The sequence below is a fragment of the Sus scrofa genome, chromosome 14 (assembly GCF_054392235.1).
Source record: "Sus scrofa isolate SSC_HxYL_T2T_F1_AM1 chromosome 14, Sscrofa_HxYL_maternal_Yorkshire_Landrace_v2.0, whole genome shotgun sequence".
NCBI classification, from domain to species: domain Eukaryota; kingdom Metazoa; phylum Chordata; class Mammalia; order Artiodactyla; family Suidae; genus Sus; species Sus scrofa.
In genome coordinates this window covers 76,366,659-76,387,167 of record NC_139396.1, presented here as the reverse complement: position 1 = coordinate 76,387,167, position 20,509 = coordinate 76,366,659, and the positions used below count along the sequence as shown (strand labels likewise).

General features: G+C 43.6%; 1 protein-coding gene across 18 annotated transcripts in view; it reads left to right on the top strand.

Annotated features, from left to right (window-relative positions):
• Window positions 1-20,509, top strand: part of RYR2 (ryanodine receptor 2) — a 745,790-nt gene that overhangs the window by 58,558 nt on the left and 666,723 nt on the right. The gene's annotated exons all lie outside the window — the stretch shown is intronic.

The window sequence follows — 20,509 nt, the reverse complement described above, 5'->3', positions numbered from 1 at the left end:
CTCCTTGAAGAAGCATCAGGCTCTGATCTAGCCTTAAGAATCAGCACCTCCGGGGTGGGGGAGGGCTGGAATCTGCATCACTAGACACACGTGGCGGGGATGATCCTGGGGGCCCAGTGGATACTGGTCCTCTTTCCTGCCTAGGTCCTGAGCACACTGAGAGGAAAAACAATGGCTAGGACAAAAAGGAGATTAAAATATCACTTATTCCTTAGTAGAGGCTGTCCTGTCACGTCAGCTCGCCTGGGAGGCTCGCTAATTGCATTCATGGAATGAGGTTGGTTTGCCAGAGTCCTGAGCAGACCCCTCCCCCTGGGCCGTGGAGCAGCACCCTAGCCTGCAGCCTGCAGAGAAGCTCACTTCCATGGGGAGGGGAAGGGAGCTGAGCTGAGCCAGGCCAAGCACCTGCCAGTGATTCTCCCAGATGTTCGAGTCAGAGAAGCTGACTCATCCCCCCTCCCCCAGCAGAGGGAGGCCAGGGGTGTGTTTTGTTGGGGGTGCAGTGGGATTCCTCCTCCTGATGAGCCCTCTCCCTTCCCTGCACCAGGCAAATTGCATGATCAGGAAAATCTGAGAAGCAGGTCCTAGGATTGCTACAGTATTTTCCTCATCTCTGCTTTTTCACTTTGCGGCTGCCCCACTTCTATACTTTCAGCATCGCTGAGCCAGCTCAGCGTCTGTGTTTTCGGGTGCTGGATCTGGAAGACCTTTGGAGTGTGCATCTGACGATTGTGACAAGGGTCTACTCCCTGGTTATCCCCATGGTGGCCACACTGGGGATGCCACTGTTCTACACAGGCCTGAGCAAGTGAGTTTGATTCTCAAGTCCTCCCAAAACTTTAGCTTGGAGCTCTTGTCTTTGAGGCTGATTTGACAGAGTCCTGAGCAGACTACTGCCTTGGGGGTGTGTGTATGTGTATGTGTATCAAAATAACCAGGGGGAAAACCTAACTAAGTATATTACTTTGGGATAAGTAGTAAGATTCTCAGATCTTCGGTTGCAAAGAAATGTGCAAGGGGGTGTCATGTGTACCTCTAATTTATATTTTTAAAAATTAAAAACTCTTCTTTTTTGGAGTTTCCTGTTGTGAGTCTGCGGTAACAAACTTGACTAGTATCCATGAGGACGTGGGTGCGATCCCTGGCATTGCTCAGTGGGTTAAGGATCCAACTTTGCTGTTAACTGTGGTGTAGGTTGCGGGTAGGATCCCATGTTGCTGTGTCTGTGGCGTAGGCCGGCAGCTGCAGCTCTGATTCAATCCCTAGCCCCCATATGCTGTGGGTGCGGCCTAGAAGACAAAAAATAAATAAATAAATAAATAAATAAAACAACCAAAAAAATCTTTTTTTAAGCTGGCATATCACATACAGTTCAATTGAGGCGTAGATTTACTGGGAGAGAAAATTGCTTTGAAAAGGGAGATTTTGTTTCTTGCATTGATTTTTATCTGTGATGCTAGTTTTATGTTTTGGAAAATTGGGAGCAATATTGGATTATCTGTGGTTGGTGACCCTAAAACCAGCAACACGCTGAGACCATGGATCTTGCGGAAGGAAAGGCTTCTGGAGAGGTCTGTCCCAGGGTGCTGCTGCCTATAGCCCCCAGTACCCTGCAGTGGGGGTGCTGCTTGATTGATTGGAAATTTTAAAAATCTGTGCTAAGGCAGATGGGAGAAATAGAGGAAGTTAGATGATTGTCAACCCGACTAATGATGTCTTGCAGGAAAGCTTCCCTCAGGGAGGGCCTTTTTGCTTTGTCATCTGTGCTGTGCAGAGATGTTTATTGAGCACATGACCCGGCTCTGAGCTCAGAGAGCATCACCCCATATAGCAGGTTCCAGAATTTGGTCACAAGACACATGCATGGCCAATTGCATCCCCTTGTGCTAAGCTTGGAAAGTCTAATCCCCTGGGGTGCTTTCCAACGGTAGAAATGTTGAACTGTGCTGTATCCTATATCAGTTTTCCTTCTAGAACTGTAGAACCAGAGAACTAAATGCTCTGTGTTGCTGATTTTTTTCTCTAAGTGGTTCTCAAACTGAAGCCTGCCTCAGAACCCCTGGAGGGCTTGGGCAAGCACAGATGGCTGGGTTCCACCCCGGGTACTTCTGATTAGGTGGGTCTGGGGCGGGGCCTGCAAGTTCCCAGGTGATGCTCCTGCTACCGATCAGGGGGCTACACTTGGAGAACTGCCAAGGAACTGGCAAATTCAGTGGGTCTGAGGTTCATGTCTTCTACCGTCCCACGGAAGCTCTACTCCCCCATATCTTCAGGCTTTCACAGCTTGATCCTTCTCTCTGGGATGTTCCCTGTTCTCTGGAACCTTCTGTCAGGACTCCAACTTCGGTTTGATTAATTGGAACCAGGGTGCTGCGTCAGCATCACTAACATTTGCCTGCTTTCTGCTGAGCCCTTGGCTCTGGCTCAGGTTCCTTTCATCAGGTGTCTGATCATCACCACAACCCCCTGTGCTAACGTGGGTGGTCTCCCTTCCAACACAAAGTCCAATGTGTTGAGGGGTCTCAAATTCACAGCCTTGGGTGCTTGGCCACTGTTTTCCCCTTTGGCTCAGAAGCCCTTTGTAGGAGTGTTTGCGCCCAGTGTGAGGATGCTTGGAGGGTGGGATGCAAGAGAAAATAAATGGATGCCTGTGTGGTGAGATACCTGACACTGGTCAGCTGGCTAAGAGATGGAAAAGAATCTGGTTAGAAGAATGTTCATGGCACTACCCTTGTCAAGTGTTAGGATGGCCCTTTCCAACGGTTATATTTTGCTCTCCTCTCTTTGCCTTGAAAGTTGCAGAGGCTGGAGGAGAGGTAACTCCCTCTGTTTCTGAGAGGGGATGATTACAGTTCTCCCCTGTTCCTCCCCCAACTCCCCAGAGCCTTTCCTGGGGGACAGAGAATTGGGCGTCCTTTGTTTTCTCTTTTTAGGACCGCACCTGCAGCATGTAGAAATTCCCAAGCTATGGGTCGAATTGGAGCTTCAGCTGCTGTCCTGCACCATAGGAACACTAGATCTGAGCCGCCTCTGTGACCTAAGGCGCAGCACCAGATCCTTAACCCACTGAGTGAGGCCAGGTATGGAACCTGCATCCTCAGGGACACTGTGTCAGGTTCTTAACCCTCTGAGCCACAATGGGAACTCCCAGAATCAGGCATCCTTGCCTAATTTGAGGTCCTGGATGTGAAATGTGCCTCAGGATAGGGAGTGGAGGCACTGCCTTCCTTGGGAGTCACGTAAGTTTTTGCTTATTTTTGCCTGCCCTGTTGGGGACCTTTCAGGGTGACAGAAAGCCAAGGTTTTGAGGCCAAACAGCCTGTCCACAACCTGCTTCTGCCTCAATGAGCTGCAGTTTAGACTCTTGGGGAAATTGTCGTGCAGGAGGTAAAACTGCTCCATGAAAGCAGGCAGTGTGTCAAGTACCCTGGTGACATCCCGGGTCCCACCCAGCCACTCGCAGACAGACACGCAGTTGGAGATTCAGTTGGGGGAGGGGGCGGCCCCCAGTGGATGGCCAAGAGGTGATACATGGGTGAAGTGGAGTAAGGGCTCCATGTGACTCAGTTCTTTCCAAGCAACCCCCCCCCTTTTTTTTTTTTTTACAGTTTAATGACTCTTTTTAAAAATTTGTTTACCTTTCCTATTAACATTTTTTTGCCCCGTCTAGGCCTCAGCCAGGGAGAACTCTAACCTACCTTTTCCTTCTAAACTGCAACATTTAAGAAAATTAGCTAGTGGCTCACCCCTTCCAGGCAAATTGATAGGATTAAATGACTTAATGTTTTCTTCCTCTGATGCAAGGGCTTACTTACCTTTCCAACCGACATATTTTAATAATTACGGTTTCATGTTTCTGGGGATCCACATTCATGTGATTTATCTCCCTCTGAGAATGTAAGCCTCTTAGGAATGGGGGCCATGAGTCTTTCCTGACACACAGCTGACTTTTATAATAACAACTGAGTTTCTGGTTCCTGTGTGGTTTATGCTTCCTTGTGTAATTTGCTGTCATTCTTGGGTCTCGCTGGTTTTTCCTTAATCCCTGGTCTTGGTTGTTTGCTTTTATATTCCTAAGTGCTCAACCTCACAGAGCCTTAATGTTATGTAAATATTTATTAAACGAGTGTCACAGAATCTTACCGGGGGCTGTATTCACATATCCCACTAGCATGGGCTCTCTTTTTCTTGTGTTCAAGATGCAGAACTCTGGAGGAATCAAGAGCAAATCCCTCTCTTTAGGTGTTAACAATTTCTAAAGTTCAGGGTTTTTTGTTGTTTCTTTTTTGGCTGCCCTGAGGTATATGAAGTACCAGGGCCAGGGGTCAGACCCAAGCCACAGTTGTGGCAACACTAGATTCTTGACTCACTGTGCTGGGCCAGGGATTGAACTTGCGTCCCAGGATTCTAGAGATGCTGCCAATCCCGTTATGCCACAGTGGGAACTCCAAGGTTCAGCTTTTATAAGCTTGGAAAGGGAACTTTTCCCTTCCTCCTGACTCTGGGGCATTGCCGGCCCCCTTGGTCTAGGACTCTGTCCCATGGTCATTTAAGGTTGTGCCTGTCCCTGGAGGTCAGGAGTCATGCTGTACAAACACATCACCTGGGACCTGGCCTGGAGAGGGCACTTCATACTTATTTGTGGAATGAATCGAAACTGCTGTGAGCCAGGGTGGAGGAGCTGTTCAGCACATGTGTGAGAAAAGAGAGAGGAGAAACAGAATTTTGTGGGCAAAGCAAGAGAGACAGCGAGACAGTGGAATTCAGTAGGTCAGCTGAGACCTCTTGGGTGGTCGAGGGATGCATTTCCATTGGTCTGTTTCATCAACTCTAAGCACATTATTTTTGAAGATCACATTAGAGTAAATACTTGTTAAAACTGTAACATTGATGTCTGGTTAACTGTCCTTTATTGAAGTGAAATGAAAACTGTGTCCAGGCCCTCAGCTCAGGCAGAGCAGGTAACCTGGCCATGCGGCTCTCAGGGTCCTTCCTTCTTGCTCCAAATATGCACACAACTTGCATATTCCTCTCTCAGCCATTTGCCCAACTTACCTATGGCCAACCAGACATTTCTTTAAAAGTGATTGTTTTACTTTTTTACTTTTTTTTTTTTTTTTGTCTTTTTTTTTTTTAGGGCCACACCTGTGACATATGGAAGTTCCCAGGCTAATCAGAGCTGTAGCTGCCGGCCTACACCACAGCCACAGCTACGCCAGATCCGAGCCATGTCTGTGACCTAAACCACCGCTCTCGGCAATGCCAGATCCTCAACCCACAGAGAGGTCAGGAATCGAACCTTCAACCTCACGGTTCCTAGTTGGATTCATTTCCGCTGCATAACGACGGGAACTCCGATTGTTTTATTTTTTAAATTGAAGTATAGTTGATTTACAGTGTTGTGTTAGTTTTAGTTGTATAGCAAAGTGATTCAGTTATACATACAGACATAAATATTTTGTATACTTTTTCATATTCTTTTTCCTCATAGGTTATCATAAGATATTGAATATAGTTCCCAGTGCTATACAGTAGGTCCTTGTTGGTTATCTGTTTTATATATAGTAGTGTGTATCTGTTAATCCCAAACTCCTAATTTATCCCTCCCCTCCCCCTTTCCCTCTTGGTACCCATAAGTTTGTTTTCTACGTCTGTTTTATAAATAAATTCATTTGCATCTTTTTTAGATTCCACATATAAGTTATATGATATTTGTCTTTGTCTGGCTTACTTCACCTAGTATGATGATCTCTAGGTCCATTCAAGTTGCTCCAAATGACATTATTTCATTCTTTTTTATGGCCAAGTAATAGTCCATTGTATACACATACCATTTCTTCTTTATCCATTCCTCTGTTGGACATTTAGGTTGCTTCCATGTGTTGGCTATTGTAAATAGTGCTGCAGTGAACATTGGGGTGCATGTATCTTTTTGAATTATGGTGTTCTCCAGATAGATGCGAAGGAGTGGGGTTGCTGGGTCATATGCTAGTTCTATTTTTAGTCTTGAGGAACCTCCATACTATTCTCCATAGTGGCTGCACTGATTTACATTCCCACCCACAGTGTAGGAGGGCACCCCAAAGGTACATTTTCACACAGAAAATGTAATGAAGCCCCTAAACGCTAGAACTCATCTTTGATATCAGAAGCAGGTAAGAGGGTGTGTGCGCTTCCTGGTGAGAACAAACTTGCAGGTCTTAGTGCCTTCCTGGGTATGAGATCTCACTCCTCAAAAGCTCATGTACCTGCAGCCATCGTCTGTGAGCTCCGTTGACCAAGGAAAAGTATCCTTTGGGTTTTATACCTGTATTGTGCCTGTGCTGAATCCTCTGATGTACAGTCTGTGGAATAGCAAAGTCAGATTTGCTCTGAAAAAAATTCTGGACTTTGCAAAATGTATAGGAACAGAATCAATATCAGGATGGCATGTCAGTTCCCTCACAGATGTTATGTATTGTCTTTATTGTTTTTGGAAAATCAGTGACACTTGCCCATATTACACTTATCCCAAATTCTTTTCCATGACACTTCTTGAACCTATATTGTGATTATTTATAAAATCAGAAACCATGATTATGAATAAAATTGTAAAAAAAAAAAGCTTCAAAGCTAATCTAATACATTTTGAAACTTTGCTCCAAAGTTTTTTTTTTTTTTAATCAAATTCACTCTAGATTGGAAGATTGACTGTGATAGCAGTGTTAACAACTTGCTCTTTTTGGTCTTATTAGGTCATTTACCTCCTTTGAACAACACGTTTCTTTCTTTCTTTCTTTTTTTTTTTTTTTTTTTGTCTTTTTGCCATTTTTTGAGTCGCTCCCACGGCATATGGAGGTTCCCAGGCTAGGGGTCGAATCGGAGCCGTAGCCACCAGCCTATTCCAGAGCCACAGCAACGTGGGATCCTAGCCTTGTCTGCAACCTACACCACAGCTCATGGCAACGCTGGATCCTTAACCTATTGAGCAAGGCCAGGAATTGAACCTGCAGCCTCATGGCTCCTAGTCGGATTTGTTAACCACCGTGCCACGATGGGAACTCCAACAACACATTTCTTGCATTTTCTCATCCATGGCTGTAAAATGAAAGGACGTGTGGACCATTAAGAAAGGAGGAGAAACTCATGAGAAAAATTTAATAGGGTCAGTGATGATTTCAGTTGATCTTATAGTCTGAAATGATGGTACCAGAATCTGAACATCTTCTATTTGAGAATTAGGATCCTTTCACCATGGTTTTGCGTGCTGCCTTTGTTGATCCTCACCAGATCTGCTGAGAAAGGAGGGGAGAGAGTTCCTATTGTGGCGCAGTAGTAATGAACCTGACTAGTATCCATGAGGATGTGGGTTCGATTCCTGGCCTTGCTCAGTGGGCTAAGACTACGGCATCAACCCAAGCTGTGGTGTAGGGTACAGACCTGGCTTGGATCCTGTGTTGCTATGGTGGTGGCTTAGGTCGGCAGCTGCAGCTCGGATTCAACCCCTAGCTTAGGAACTTCCATATGCCAAGAGTGTGGCCCTAAAAAGCCAAAAAAAAAAAAAAAAAAAGGAGCGAGGGGAGGCAGGATCAGTGTCCTCAGTTTACAGATGAAGGGGTGGTCGGGCCGAGGGACCTGCCCAGCCACTTCCTCGAGTTACACCGACCAGTGTCACTCGGGGAGGGAAGAGGTGGGTGGGAGGTCTGTTCCTGTTCTTTCTTTACTAGGGTCCTGCTGTGTGTCAGAAACTGCAGCCAGGCCTTGGAGAGCCACAGCTGGTGGGACACCTCCAGCAGACTGGTCCTATGGAGGAGGTAGACATAGTGGGAGGTCATCTGAACCAGGAGAGGTGCAAGAAGCTGGTCTGAGCTCATGGGGCTAAAGAAAGACCTTGCTGAAGGCAGTTAGGAAGGCTTTAAGACACATGGGGTGCTGCGTCTTGAAGGGTTTGTTGAAGCTTCTCAAATAACCATGAACAAAGAAGAAGGAAGAGAGAATAGCAAACATAAAATTAGAGAGGGATCCACCAATCCCAAACTCTCTTATCATCCCACTTTGTCCCTTCTCCCCCTTGGCAGCCACAAGTGGGGTGGATGGGGAGTTTGGGGTTAGTGGATGCAAACTACTACATTGAGAATGGATACACAACCAGGTCCTCCTGTACAGCACTGTGAACTATATCCAGTCTCCTGGGATAGAACATGATGGAAGATAGTATGAGAAAAAGAATGTGTGTTTGTGTGTATATATGGGTCACTATGCTGTCCAAAAGAAATGAACACAGCACTGTAAATCAACAATACTCTAATAAAAATATTTTTAAAATGGGGGAAAATTATGAGAAAAATGTAGAGAACAATGAGAAGCATCATGTGAGGTCCTGCTTGGGCAGGATGGGGGTGGGGGTGGATTGCTAGGTCAGGCTGAGGTTGCTAAGACCTTCATTGAAGTAAGGAGTTCTCACCTGTTTCTCCAGGTCATTGGCGTTTATAAACAGAAGAGAAGCATCAGGTCCTGTGAGGAGGAAAAGCAATGTGGTGGATGGGCAAGCTGGTTGGAGGGACCCATTTCTTTTCTCTTTGATTGGCCGCCTAAATTGGGCATATGTGGGTTCCTGCTGTGACATTAAGGAAAGCCTCATGCCTTAGGCTGGGGTGTCCACTGTCCTTAGGAAGAGTTACGTCTGATTAGTTGACTGATACTTCAGTTTTCCACCTTCGTGGTTTTGCAACAGACACACAAATACCTTCTTCCTTTTCAAAAGAGTTTAGAGGAATATGGACATATGTAGGTACATTTTAAACAGGAATTGGAATTCTCATTGAGGCTCAGCAGGTTGAGAAACTGACATAATATCCGTGAGGATGCAGGTTTGATCCCTGGCCTTGCTCAGTGGGTTAAGGACCTGGCATTGCCACAAGCTGTGGCATAGGTAGCAGAGGCAGCTCGGATCCAGTGTTGCTGTGGCCTAGGCCTCAGCTGCAGGTCTGGTTTGACCCCTATCCTGGGAAATTCCATATGTTGCAGGTACAGCTGTAAAAAGAAAAAAGAAAATAAATGGGAGTTGATTGGAATTTATTTACTTTTTTTTTTTTTTTTTTTGAGAATTAGATTTTCCCAGGGGCATCTGAAACTCCGGCTGGGAACGAACACCATGGGGAATGGTAGTTCTTCCCTCCCACTTAACACAGAGTGTTTTTTCCACATCTGCTTGGATAACTGTCCTCATCACGGGCCCCAGATGATGGCTAGAGGTGGTTAAGCAGCTTCTGTTTTCATCACGCGGCATTCCTTCTCAGCGGCGAGCCAGCTGCTGTGCTTTGCTGTGGGGAAACGCAAATAAAACTCTTCATGGTCACTGCCTTCAAAGGGCAAGCTCCTAGAAGGAAGAATACACACTACTGTATAAAATAGATGATTAATGAGAACCTACTGTATAGCACAGGGAAACCTACTCAATAGTTTGTAGTAACCTAGATGGGAAAAAAGGATGGGTATATTTCTATGTATAACTAATTCACTTTGCTGTACATCTGAAAGGAATACAACATTGTAAGTCAACTACTCCAATACAATTTTAAAAAACAAAAAAAAAAAAAAAATGAAAGAAAGGAATACCTCCTCTGTAGAGTCAGAGAGGCAGAAAGTAGCATGATGTTTGCCAGGGGCTGGGCTGGGGAGTTGTTGTCTGATGCATAGTTTCTGTCTTGCAAGATGAAAAGATTCTGGAGATTGGCTGTGCAGCAGTGAGAATGTACTCAACATGACTGAGCTGCGCACGTAGAAATGGTTAAGAGGGCGAGTTTTATCTTACGTGGATTTTTACAGTTAAAAAAATACTTGTGTGTGTGTATGTGTGCATGTAACTTAATTATTTTCAGAGTGCATTTTGAATCCATTGTAAGTACTTATTTCAGAAGGAGTAGCAATCTTCACGTCATAGATGAGTAAACTGAGGCTCAGAGACTTGGGTGCCCAGCGAAGAACACACAGCCTTTTCTCAAAGGAGAAAAGCCTGGAGTTTCCCTGTGGGTTAAGTATCTGGCATTGTCCCTGCAGTGGCTCCAATGGCTGTGGAGGTGCAGGTTTGATCCCAGGCCTGGCACAGTGGGTTAAGGATCTGGTGTTGCTGCAGCTGTGGTTAGGTCACAGCTGTGGCTCAGATTTGATTCCTGGACCAAGAACTTTCAAATGCCATGGATGCGGCCAAAAAAAAGGGAAAAAAATAAGATTTCTTTCTCTTCATCAAAAAACTTTTTAATGCAAATGAAAACAATAAATCTTCCCTAATCATCCTTGAGATAAATTTGGCATGTGTTGCTAGGTATGACTATATGCCTGGGTAGGACTATTCTTTATTTTAAAAATTGGCATCATTTTGAATGCAAGTTTCATAACCCATGTTTCTACTTAGGATTATGTAGTGAACTTTTTCTAAGACATAAACATTCCTCTACTATGTAATTTTTTAATAGCTGTATTAGATGCCATAATATAATTTATTTAATCAGTTCTTTAAATTTGGGACATTTAGGATGTTTCTACTCTTGCTAATATAAAGTATGTTCTGAGGAAATTCCTTTTATGTGAATGTTCAATGTAAATCTATATAAGCGAAAGTTGGGTCAAGGGATTATGTATTTTAGTGTATTTTAAAAGATTTTTCTTTTTGACGTATTTTTTTAAAATGTATTTTATTGAAGTATAGTTGATTTAAAATGTGTTAATTTCTGCTATACAGGAAAATGATGCAAATATACATATATATTCTTTTTCACATTCTTTTCTATTATTGGTTATTAAAAAATATTGAAAATAGTTTCCTGTACTACTGGGCCTTGTTATTTACCCATTCTATATGTAATGGTTTGCATCTGTTAATCCCAGATGCCCAGTCCATCCCTCCCCTGCCTCCTCTCCCTCTTGGCAACCACAGACCTGTTCTCTGTGTCTGTGAGTCTGTTTCTGTTTCTAGATAAGTTCATTTGTGTCATATTTTAGATTCCCCATATAAGTGACATCATATGGAATTCGTCATTCTCTGGCTTACTTCACTTAGTATGATAATCTCTAGGTCCATCTATGTTTCTGCAAATGGCCTGATTTCATTCTCTCCTTACTAACAACATTATTCAGTTAGTTATGTTTTGGTTAAATATTGAAAGAAGCCTAGTTTTTTGGACCTCATTCACGTGAAAAAAAATTTTTTAAATGATTTCAGAGTGAAGTTGTTCTGACTAGTTGTGGTTTATTCCCAATGTGAGTGTTAATGGGCTGAATTGTGTTGTCTCCCCCACCCCACTTCATATGTTGAGGTGTTGACCCCTAATGGCACAGAATGTGACTGCATTTGGAGACAGGGCCTCTGAAGAGGCAATTCAGTTACGATGAGGTCATTTGAATTGGTCCTGCTCCAGTCTGGCTGGTGTCCATGTCAAAAGAGGAGATTAAGATACAGACAGAGGGAGAGCTGTGAGGACACAGGGTGAAGGTGGCCATTGACACGCCAAGGAGAGAAGCCCCAGAAAAAGCCATCCTGTGACACCTTTGAGCTTCTAGAACTTAAATGATGGCTGTTGTCTAAGGCAGCCAGGCTGTAGTCCTTTGTCACGGCAGCCTGGCAAAGTAAGATGGTGGGTTCTTGACAAAAGCACACTTGTGCACGGGCCCACGTCTTGCTTCTCCCCCCTGATGCACTCGAATGGGCATCTGAACGCTGGGGCTGGTCAGGACAGCCTGGGCTCCAGGTGTCCAGAGACAGACATCCAGGTGCAGTGTCATATGGCCGTCCAGGCTCCAGTGGGTCCCCTTCTCTAAGGACGGTCAGTTTGGGGGCCCCACACACATCTGATGAAGGGGAGGGAAGGCTAGCTGTCCCTGTTCTGCTGTTCATGTTTCCTGGGGTGAAGTCAGGGCTAGAAAAATGAATGTTCCTGCCTCCCACTGTCTGGTCACTGGGTTCCTAAAGTCTGTTTGTTGGAACCACATCTCCTCATTGGATCTTACCTGTGATCACTTTTATTCATATTTTGGGCTGAGGTGATACCATATATGCTATTGATAAATTATTTATGTATCCTAACATGTTTTATTGAAGGACAGAGCTTTCACGTTCTCTGTGAGAGTATGAGTAAATCCCTTAGGACAAATACCCAGGTACTTGTCCTTAAAATCAGAGGCTGTGCAGTGTACTGTTTATTGTTCGGGTCTCTGGAGTCCTGTCCCCCTGGTTTGCTTTGTATCCTTCAGCAAATCGGTTGGCTTCTCTGACCCTCAGTTTCCTCATCTATAAAATGGTTTAGTAGTAGTTTTTTCACCCTAGGGGCCCTGGGAGGATTAATGAAGTAATTTCTTTATGGCCCGGTCACTTTGTGCAACATGTAATAAGTCTTGTTACTATGTTATTTAAACATCCCATCCATAAGTACCTGGGGAGCTATGGTGGCTGGGATATGCACTTTAAATTCCAGAAGCAACCCTGGACTATTTGGCGCCACTTAAACTTGGCTCAGAAATAGTAGCTGACTCATCTTTAAAATGCATATTTGTTATGAGTCTGACCAGAGACAGTGTGTGTCAGGAGTTTACCACGTGCGTGGAATCTCATAAGTGCCTGTGAATGGGGGCTGTAAATGTACAGCATCAAGGTGGGTCTGAGCTTGGTCTGGGTTCAGCTCCGCCACTGAATGGTTTTGTGATCTTAGTTAAGTCTCTTAGGCTCTTTAAGCCTTAGTTTCCTCATTGGTAGGAGGTAAACAAGCACTGATTCTACCCTCTTCAGTTGGTTGTGAAGCTCAGGGTGCCTTGTGGAGCTTTGTACAGCTTTTGAATTATTACTGTTGCTGTTGCCTTTGTTGTTGTTTCCCCTGATTGGCTCTCTACAATATATTACAGCTAACGAGGGATGAGGGAGGGCTTTCCAAAGTGGGGTTCTGAGTGGCTGTAAGAACAGTCTGTGTGCTACATCTGTGGCTCCGCTGATGGCCAGGTGACCTGGAGACCTGTATGGCTTTCTCTCCCCTTGTGCCATGCACATCCCTCCCGACACTGTGGGCTGCAGCCAGTACAATGACCTTCCTGGACAAATGGGCGGTTCTGCAGGCAAAGGAAGAGGAGGAACCTCCTTCTGTTAGAACCCATAACCATGGATCTAAACTGCTCTGTGCATGTGCACACGTGTGTGTGTGTGTGTGTGTGTGTGTGTGTGTGTGTGCAGGTGTGCATGTTTAGTTAGTAAGATTGCTGTAACACATACAGATGTGTAGAAGGCATGGTACTGACTTTAAGGGTGGCCACAGGAAGGATGAATGATCCAGAGACACGAGGCTCATGCAGTTTGCAAAATGCAGCCAAAAGTAGCAAACACCACCTTTTGGGTGGTGTATTTAGGTCAAGGAGAAAAATGAAAAGGTGTTTTTTTTTTGGCTTCTGGTGAGATAGGAAAAGGAAGAAAGCAAAGGTTTTGGAGTACCAGCTTTGAGCCAAACACTGTGGTTGGCATTTCATAAACATTCTTTCCTAATTTAAGAGTAACTGAAGGTAGAAAGGGAAAACAAATGCTCAAGACCTCTGTTTTACTCCTTTTTTTTAGGTCAAGGAGAAGGCTGAAAAAACTTACTTGTAAGAGAATTGAAGCGCTGGAAAAGGAAGGAGAAATTAGACTCCAAATGAGTTGATTTCCTGATCTGGACAATTTAATTCCTAAGATGTTTCTGGAATTTGTAGTGGAGGTTGCTGAGCCATTTCATTAATCATGGGGGAACTATAGAAAAAAGAGAAGTAACAGAGGACACAGGGCTGAATCTCACTAACTTTAGATGGGATTTTTTGCTTTTAGTCTCAGATGAAATTCTGGGCTGATAAGGGATTGTTTGTTCTGTGGGAAGTGGAATCAGTAATCACCAGCGTCCATCATGAATTGACACAAACAAGCATGGTGGGTGTTGACCTTGTTGGGTTTGTAAGGAGCATCATTACCCTAGAAACATGAGCAGAAGGTTGTAACATTAGGATATAGGGATTCAGATGTGGTGTACTTGATATAGTCTCTTGGTGTTTTTGTGGCAAAAGCGGGTGAAGTGTCAGAGAACGTATAATGGAGGATGGTTCGTTGATGTGGAAAACACAAGTTCAATGGCTGTTTCCTCAAAGCACTGGTTGGTGGGTTGGTCACCCTCCAGCAGGGAGCCTGCCTTAGTTCCTTTGGGGGTCAGTGTTTTCATCAGTGCTTCAAATGAGGCATGGATAAGCCATTCAGGGTGGTGGGAAATTTAGGGTTCCTTAATGTTAGCTTTCAGAAACACGGGGCTACAGCTGAAGGTCAGGGATGCTGATGGTGATGATCTAGCCACGAAGGAAGTAATTAAGAGGTGAGGGTTATTTTAACAATGAAATCCCTTCACATCAGTGCTTTGCTGATCTGAAACGAACATTGTCTGTTTCTAAACAAGGGAAGGCTCAACAGAATCATGACCCTTCCTTTTCAAAAAGATGGAAACTGAAAGGGAACATGCACAGAAATGATGGCATGGGTAGGATGAATAAAGGTGCATTCAGCACATTCTATGATCCTAATGAAAAGACAGGAGAAGCACTTAGCTGACTTTCTTTTAGTCCTGCTGTCTGATTTTTGTTAGGGACTGCAGAAGTACTAATTTATTTATTTATTTATTTATTTTTGTGATCGCAGACAAGCTTAAACTATTGGTCAGTATGCCATCCCTTTCTCAAAAAATTTTCATTGAAAGTGAACAGGTTATCTCTTTAAAATTTTAAAAGTGAAAACTTTATATGAGGACTAAAATAAATTTTCTAGAGACTCTGAGATGAAAAGACAATTATCTTTCTTAAAGTTACTTAATGAACAAGTGTCACTGTTAAAGCGGTTGTATGTATTGCTGCAATTTATGTCATGTGCTTGTTGTTCAAAGCAGTGTACTCCCATTCTTTCTAGTAGTGCAACTTTCAAGGTTTTGGGTCTGTGCCCCAAAATGAGAATGACATTTTGCATGGCCATCCATGTGCACATGCATACGTACGTTCCACAGAACTGAAACGCAAACTTGTGAAATAATTCTTATCTTTTTTGCTGTCTTTGGCTCTATATGGTTATTTATAAATACTGATGAAGAGCCCCTCTGCTGATTTTTTATCATTCACTATTTTTATCAATCTAATAGAGCCTCTAAGCACTTTTTCATGCTATAGTTGTTCCTTTCTTTCAAGAAGAAACTGTTTAATATTATCACCTCATATTGCATCATTATAAATGATGTCAAGTGAAACACCTCTAGATGGCAAGGCGTTTATAGATAGAGAGCAGTTACAGTGAGTGGTGACTCATAGCCAGGAAATAGGCTAGACTCTGGTCACTTTATGAAGACTTGCCTCAAACCTCTCTGTCACCTCATGTCTAGAAATGAGGAAATATTTACTTACAGTTAAAGTTGGAAGGAGTTGAATAAGTCATCTGTTAAAACTTCCCGCTCATGGAGGGGTCACTTCTGTGGTCTCCTCACACTTGACCATTGAGCATCCACTTGATTGCCTTCCAAAATGGGGAGCTCACTGCATTAAGTTTCTGTTGCTGCTATAACAAATTACCAGAAATTGAGTAGCTTGAAATACCACAAATATATTATCTTACATTATTTGTAACTCCAAGTCTAAAATGGGTCTCACTGGTGAAAATCAAGGTGTTGGCAGAGCTGCATTCCTGAAGGTTCTAGGAGAGATTGTCTTCGTACCTCATCCGGCTTCTCTAGGCTGCCTGCCTTCCTTGGCTCCAATCTATCTTCAGAGCCAGCAATGGCCATTTGAGTCTTTCTCACACATCCTGTCCCTCTGACTCCTAAATCTTCTGCTTGCTTTTCTCTGTCTCTGTTGGAGGGCATCTGTGATTACACTTGGGTCCAGTCAGATAGCCCAGGATAATTTCTTTAAGGGCAGCCGATTTGGCACCTCACTTCCTCCTTGCTGGAGAAAGTCACACATTCTCAGCTTCTGGGGATTAGAATGGGGGCATTTGAGGGCCTATTCCTGTGCCCACCACACTCACCACCTCCTGGCTTAGTCCCTTCTATTGTTTGATGGCTCAGATTTTGGATAACACATGTCCTTCAATGACCTCTCTTCATGCAGCAGGTGAGTTTTTAAAAGGATAAGAACACCTGGAGTTTTTCATTTGTTTGTTTGTTTTTAGGGCTGCACATGAGGCATATGGAAGTTCCCAGGCTAGGGGTCTAATCAGAGCTGTAGCCCCTGGCTTACACCACAGCCACAGCAATGCCAGATCAAAGCCACGTCTGCGACCTACACCACAGCTCACGGCAACACCAGATCCTTAACCCACTGAGCGAGGCCAGGGATCAAACCCATATCCTCATGGATACCAGTTGGGTTTGTAACCCACTGACCCACAACAGGAACTCCTGGGGATTTTTAACTCTGAGAAACCCAGTGTTGTGAATGCTGAGACTGAGCGAAAATGATGGTGGCAACTAATTCATAGCAAGTCAGGTCTCTCTCGATTGGCTGTGACTTTAACATTTGTAAACAGAGGTATTTGCTTGGAACTTACCAAGAAGAGGAGAAACTGTGAATCTTGAATAAAGGGTCCAGAAGAATCTGTAAGAGATTGGGCTGGTTAAAGTCTTGCACTTGCACTGTTTCACCTGTTGATGTTGAGAAGGATTGTTGTTTGTCTTTTTAGGGCCTCACCCTCGGCATATGGAGGTTCCCAGGCTAGGGGTCAAATCTGGGCTATAGCTGCCGGCCTACACACAGCCACAGCAATGCTAGATCCAGGCTGAGTCTGTGATCAACACCATAGCTCATGGCAATGCCGGATCCTTAACCCACTGAGTGAGGCCAGGGATCAAACCTTTGTCCTCACGGATCCTAGTCAGATTCATTTCCGCTGATCCACGATGGGAATTCCAAGAAGGTAGTTGTTGTTGTTGTTGTTGTTGTTTTAATGGCCATAACTGTGGCATATGGAAATTCCTAGGCCAAGGATTGAACCCCAGCCACAGCTGTGGCAACACCATATCCTTTGACACACTGTGCTGGATTGAACCCATGCTTCTGCAGCGACTCAAGCCACTGCATTTGGATTCTTAACCCACTGTGCCACAGTTGGAACTCCTTGAGAAGGCATTTTTAAGGCAGCTGCCACCAGACCCAGAGGTTTGCTTGGTTATGACCAAGGGCATTTGGTTGGTTATATTCAAGGGCATTCTTTGGTAGTTCTGGTTGTTAGAAATTCCACTGCTATGCCGTGTGAACTCGGTCTGCTGTCTATGACTCTTGGCCATAGAGGGGGAAAAGTGATGACTTGATCATGGCTGTTTAAAAAACCAAAAACCTGGCAGGTCTTATGAGGGTACTGCTTCATCCTGTTAATTTAAGGTAATCTCCTAGAGTGGGAATTTTGGAGTAATTGCAGTTTCATTACATGGAAATTAAGGAATGATATAAAAGTATTAGCAACACTGTTCCTATTCTAAGTTCCTCAAGCAAATTCAGAAAATTATCACACTGAGTTAAAAAAATCAATTTAGGCACAGGTTTTCAAATCAAGGTTCTTTACATTTGTGAAAAGCAAAACATATAGCTCATAAAAAGAATTGTACGTATTCCTTAGCTGTAATGTTTTGGTTTACATTTAGTATGGGTGAGAAGAAACCTTTGTTCCTTAGAAATGAAAACATCCCCCTTTAAAAATGTCACTTTCTCTAATGTAGAAAATAACGTGGGTATTGGCAGAAAACCTCTGTGGCAGCCATGGAGGTGCTACGCAGCTCCCCCTTCTAGAACCAGCCATGAGAGAGAAGTCAGGGAAGCCTTCTGCTGCTGGACCATCTGGGATGCAGCCAGCCTTGTCCTGGCTGCTCCGTCAGTTCCTGTCTGTCCAGCCCCATGCCAGGCTTCTCTGATGGACAGGTTTTGCCTTCCCTCCCCTCTCCCATTAGCCTCTCCAAGACCCTGCTCAGGGCCGAACCCCAAGTTGAGGCCCTTCCTCTCTGGATGCTCTTTCCTTCTCTCCCTTTCTCAGCTGTTAGACCTGCTTCCAGGTCTGCATGTCCTCCTTGCCCACTTCTGCTTCCTTTTCCCTTCATCCTTTGTGGGTATTTTCCCAGAAAACTGCTTGCATTTCTCCATCTGTCTTGGAGGACCTGAACGGGTGCAGGTGTATAGAATTATTGAATGGGCATTCCCATCATGGGTAAGCAGTGAAAAACCCAGCTGGTATCTATGAGGGTACAGGTTCAATCCCTGGCCTCACTCAGTGGGTTAAGGATCCAGTGTTGCTGTGAGCTGTGGTGTAGATTTTGGACACAGCTTGGATCCTGGAGTTGCTGTGGCTGTGGTGTAGGTAGGCATCTGCAGCTCCGATTCAACCCCTAGTCTGGGAACTTGCATATACCCCAGGTGTGGCTCTATGAAGCCAAAAAAAAAAAAAAAAAAAAAATCACTGAATGAATTTGAAGGTATGCCATTTTCCCATGTGGAAGTTGTGCTGTGGTTAACCAACCCAACTAGGTCTGCCTAAGACTTGAGACCCTCCTAGTTTTGGCACTGAAAGTCCCATATTCCACAAACTCAGTCCTGGCAGATGGGGGCAGTCTTCCACCCTAGATGCGGTATGTCCATATGTACCCAATAATGGACATTTCCAATCATTCTCCCAAAGAATTTGGAGTAGCTCTTAATCAGGAATTCACTTAAGTTACTGTTAATAAAATTTAAATGTAAAATCAGAATCAAGCAAAGGAGGAAACAAATATGCTAACTGTAAGCACTAATCTATTTTGGGGAAACATTGTTTTTCTTGGCTTCAAATTATTAAAGGAATTTCTCATGGGTCTTCATATAAGGACAACGAGTAATGTAAACATTGTCCCTGGCACTAGTTGTTCAGTAAATGCAAAAATATTTTCCATGTGGCCCTTTCTTTTGGTGATCCTTCATAAAAACCAAGGGTATGATATTTAGGTGTACCATGGAAATGTTGATTTTGTGAGGCTCTCAGTTAATGCAGTATAAATTAATGTACTGCTCATCTAGAGTTACCTGAAGAAGAAGCTTTGAGAACTAAGGGAGGTAGAAAAGTAGCTCTCAGAGAAGAAATAGGCTCAAGATTTGCCCATATGAAAATATATATGATTAGGGAATTCCTGTTAAGGCTCAGTGGGTTAAGAACCCAACACAGTGTCTGTGAGAATGGGGGCTTGATCCCTGGCCTCACTGAGTGGGTTGCAGATCCTGCATTGCTGCAACTTAACAGCATGGGTTGCAGATGCAGCTCAGATCTGGTGGAGTTGTGGCTGTGGCATAAGTTGGCACCTGCAGCTCCAATTCTACCCCTAGCCTGGGAACTTCCATATGCCGCGGGTGCAGCCATAAAAATAAAAAAAAAAAAAATAGTGGAGTTCCTACTGTGGCACACCAGTGTCTCTGCAGTGGCTTGGGTTGCTGTTGAAGTGTGAATTTGATTCCCAGTCTGGCTCAGTGGGTTAAGGATCTGGTGTTGCTGTAGCTGTGGCATAGGTCGCAGGTGCAGCTCAGATTTGATCCCTGGCCTGGGAACTTCCATGTACTATTGGTGTAGCTGAGAAAAAACCAAAAAACCCAAATAACCAAAGTTAATGCCCTTGAAATTTCCTATGATGGTAAAAGCAGAATGGTGAAAAACAAACAAATGTCTCTTCTAGCTATAAATACCTTTTGGTTTCTGTCAGTATGTAAAAACCCCAAACTTTGAGAAGATGATTTGTGGAATAATGCAGGATAAAAGATAAAGAATTTTATGATTTCCTTCCTTCTGCTACTTTAGGTTTTGTTCTTTTTCTAATTCTTTTAGGTAGTGGGTTAAGTTGTCAATTTGAGATTTTTCTTCTTTTTTGAGGAAGGTCTGTATTGCTATGAACTTCCCTCTAAGCACTGCTTCTGTGTCATCTCATAGATTTTGAATGAATGTGTTTTCATTATCATTTGTCTTAAGGTATTTTTAAATTTCTGCTTTGATTCCTTGTTGACCCATTGTCTTTTTAGTAGCATGTTGTTTAGTCTCCATGCAGTCAATTTTTTCTCTTTTCCTGTGGTTTTCCAATGGCATGATTTCCAGTTTCATGCCATTGTGGTCAGAGAAGATACCTGAAATAATTTCTATACTCTTAAATTTGTTGAAGTTAGTTTTGTCCCCCATTATGTGGTCAGTCCTTGAGAATGTTCCATGTGCACTTGAAATGAATGCATATTCTCATTTTTTTTGGTATGTAATCATAAATATCAGAGAGGAAATCAATAAAACAGAGATTCATAAAACAATAGAAAAAATCAGTAAAATCAAAAGATGGTTCTTTGAAAGGGTAAACAAAATTGACAAACCTCTGACCAGACTCACCAAGAAGAGGAGAGAAAGAACATTGATAGGTGAATGGATTAAGAAGATGTGGTATATATACACAATGTAATACTACTCAGCCATAAAGAGAACAAAATAATGTCTTTTGCAGCAACATGGATA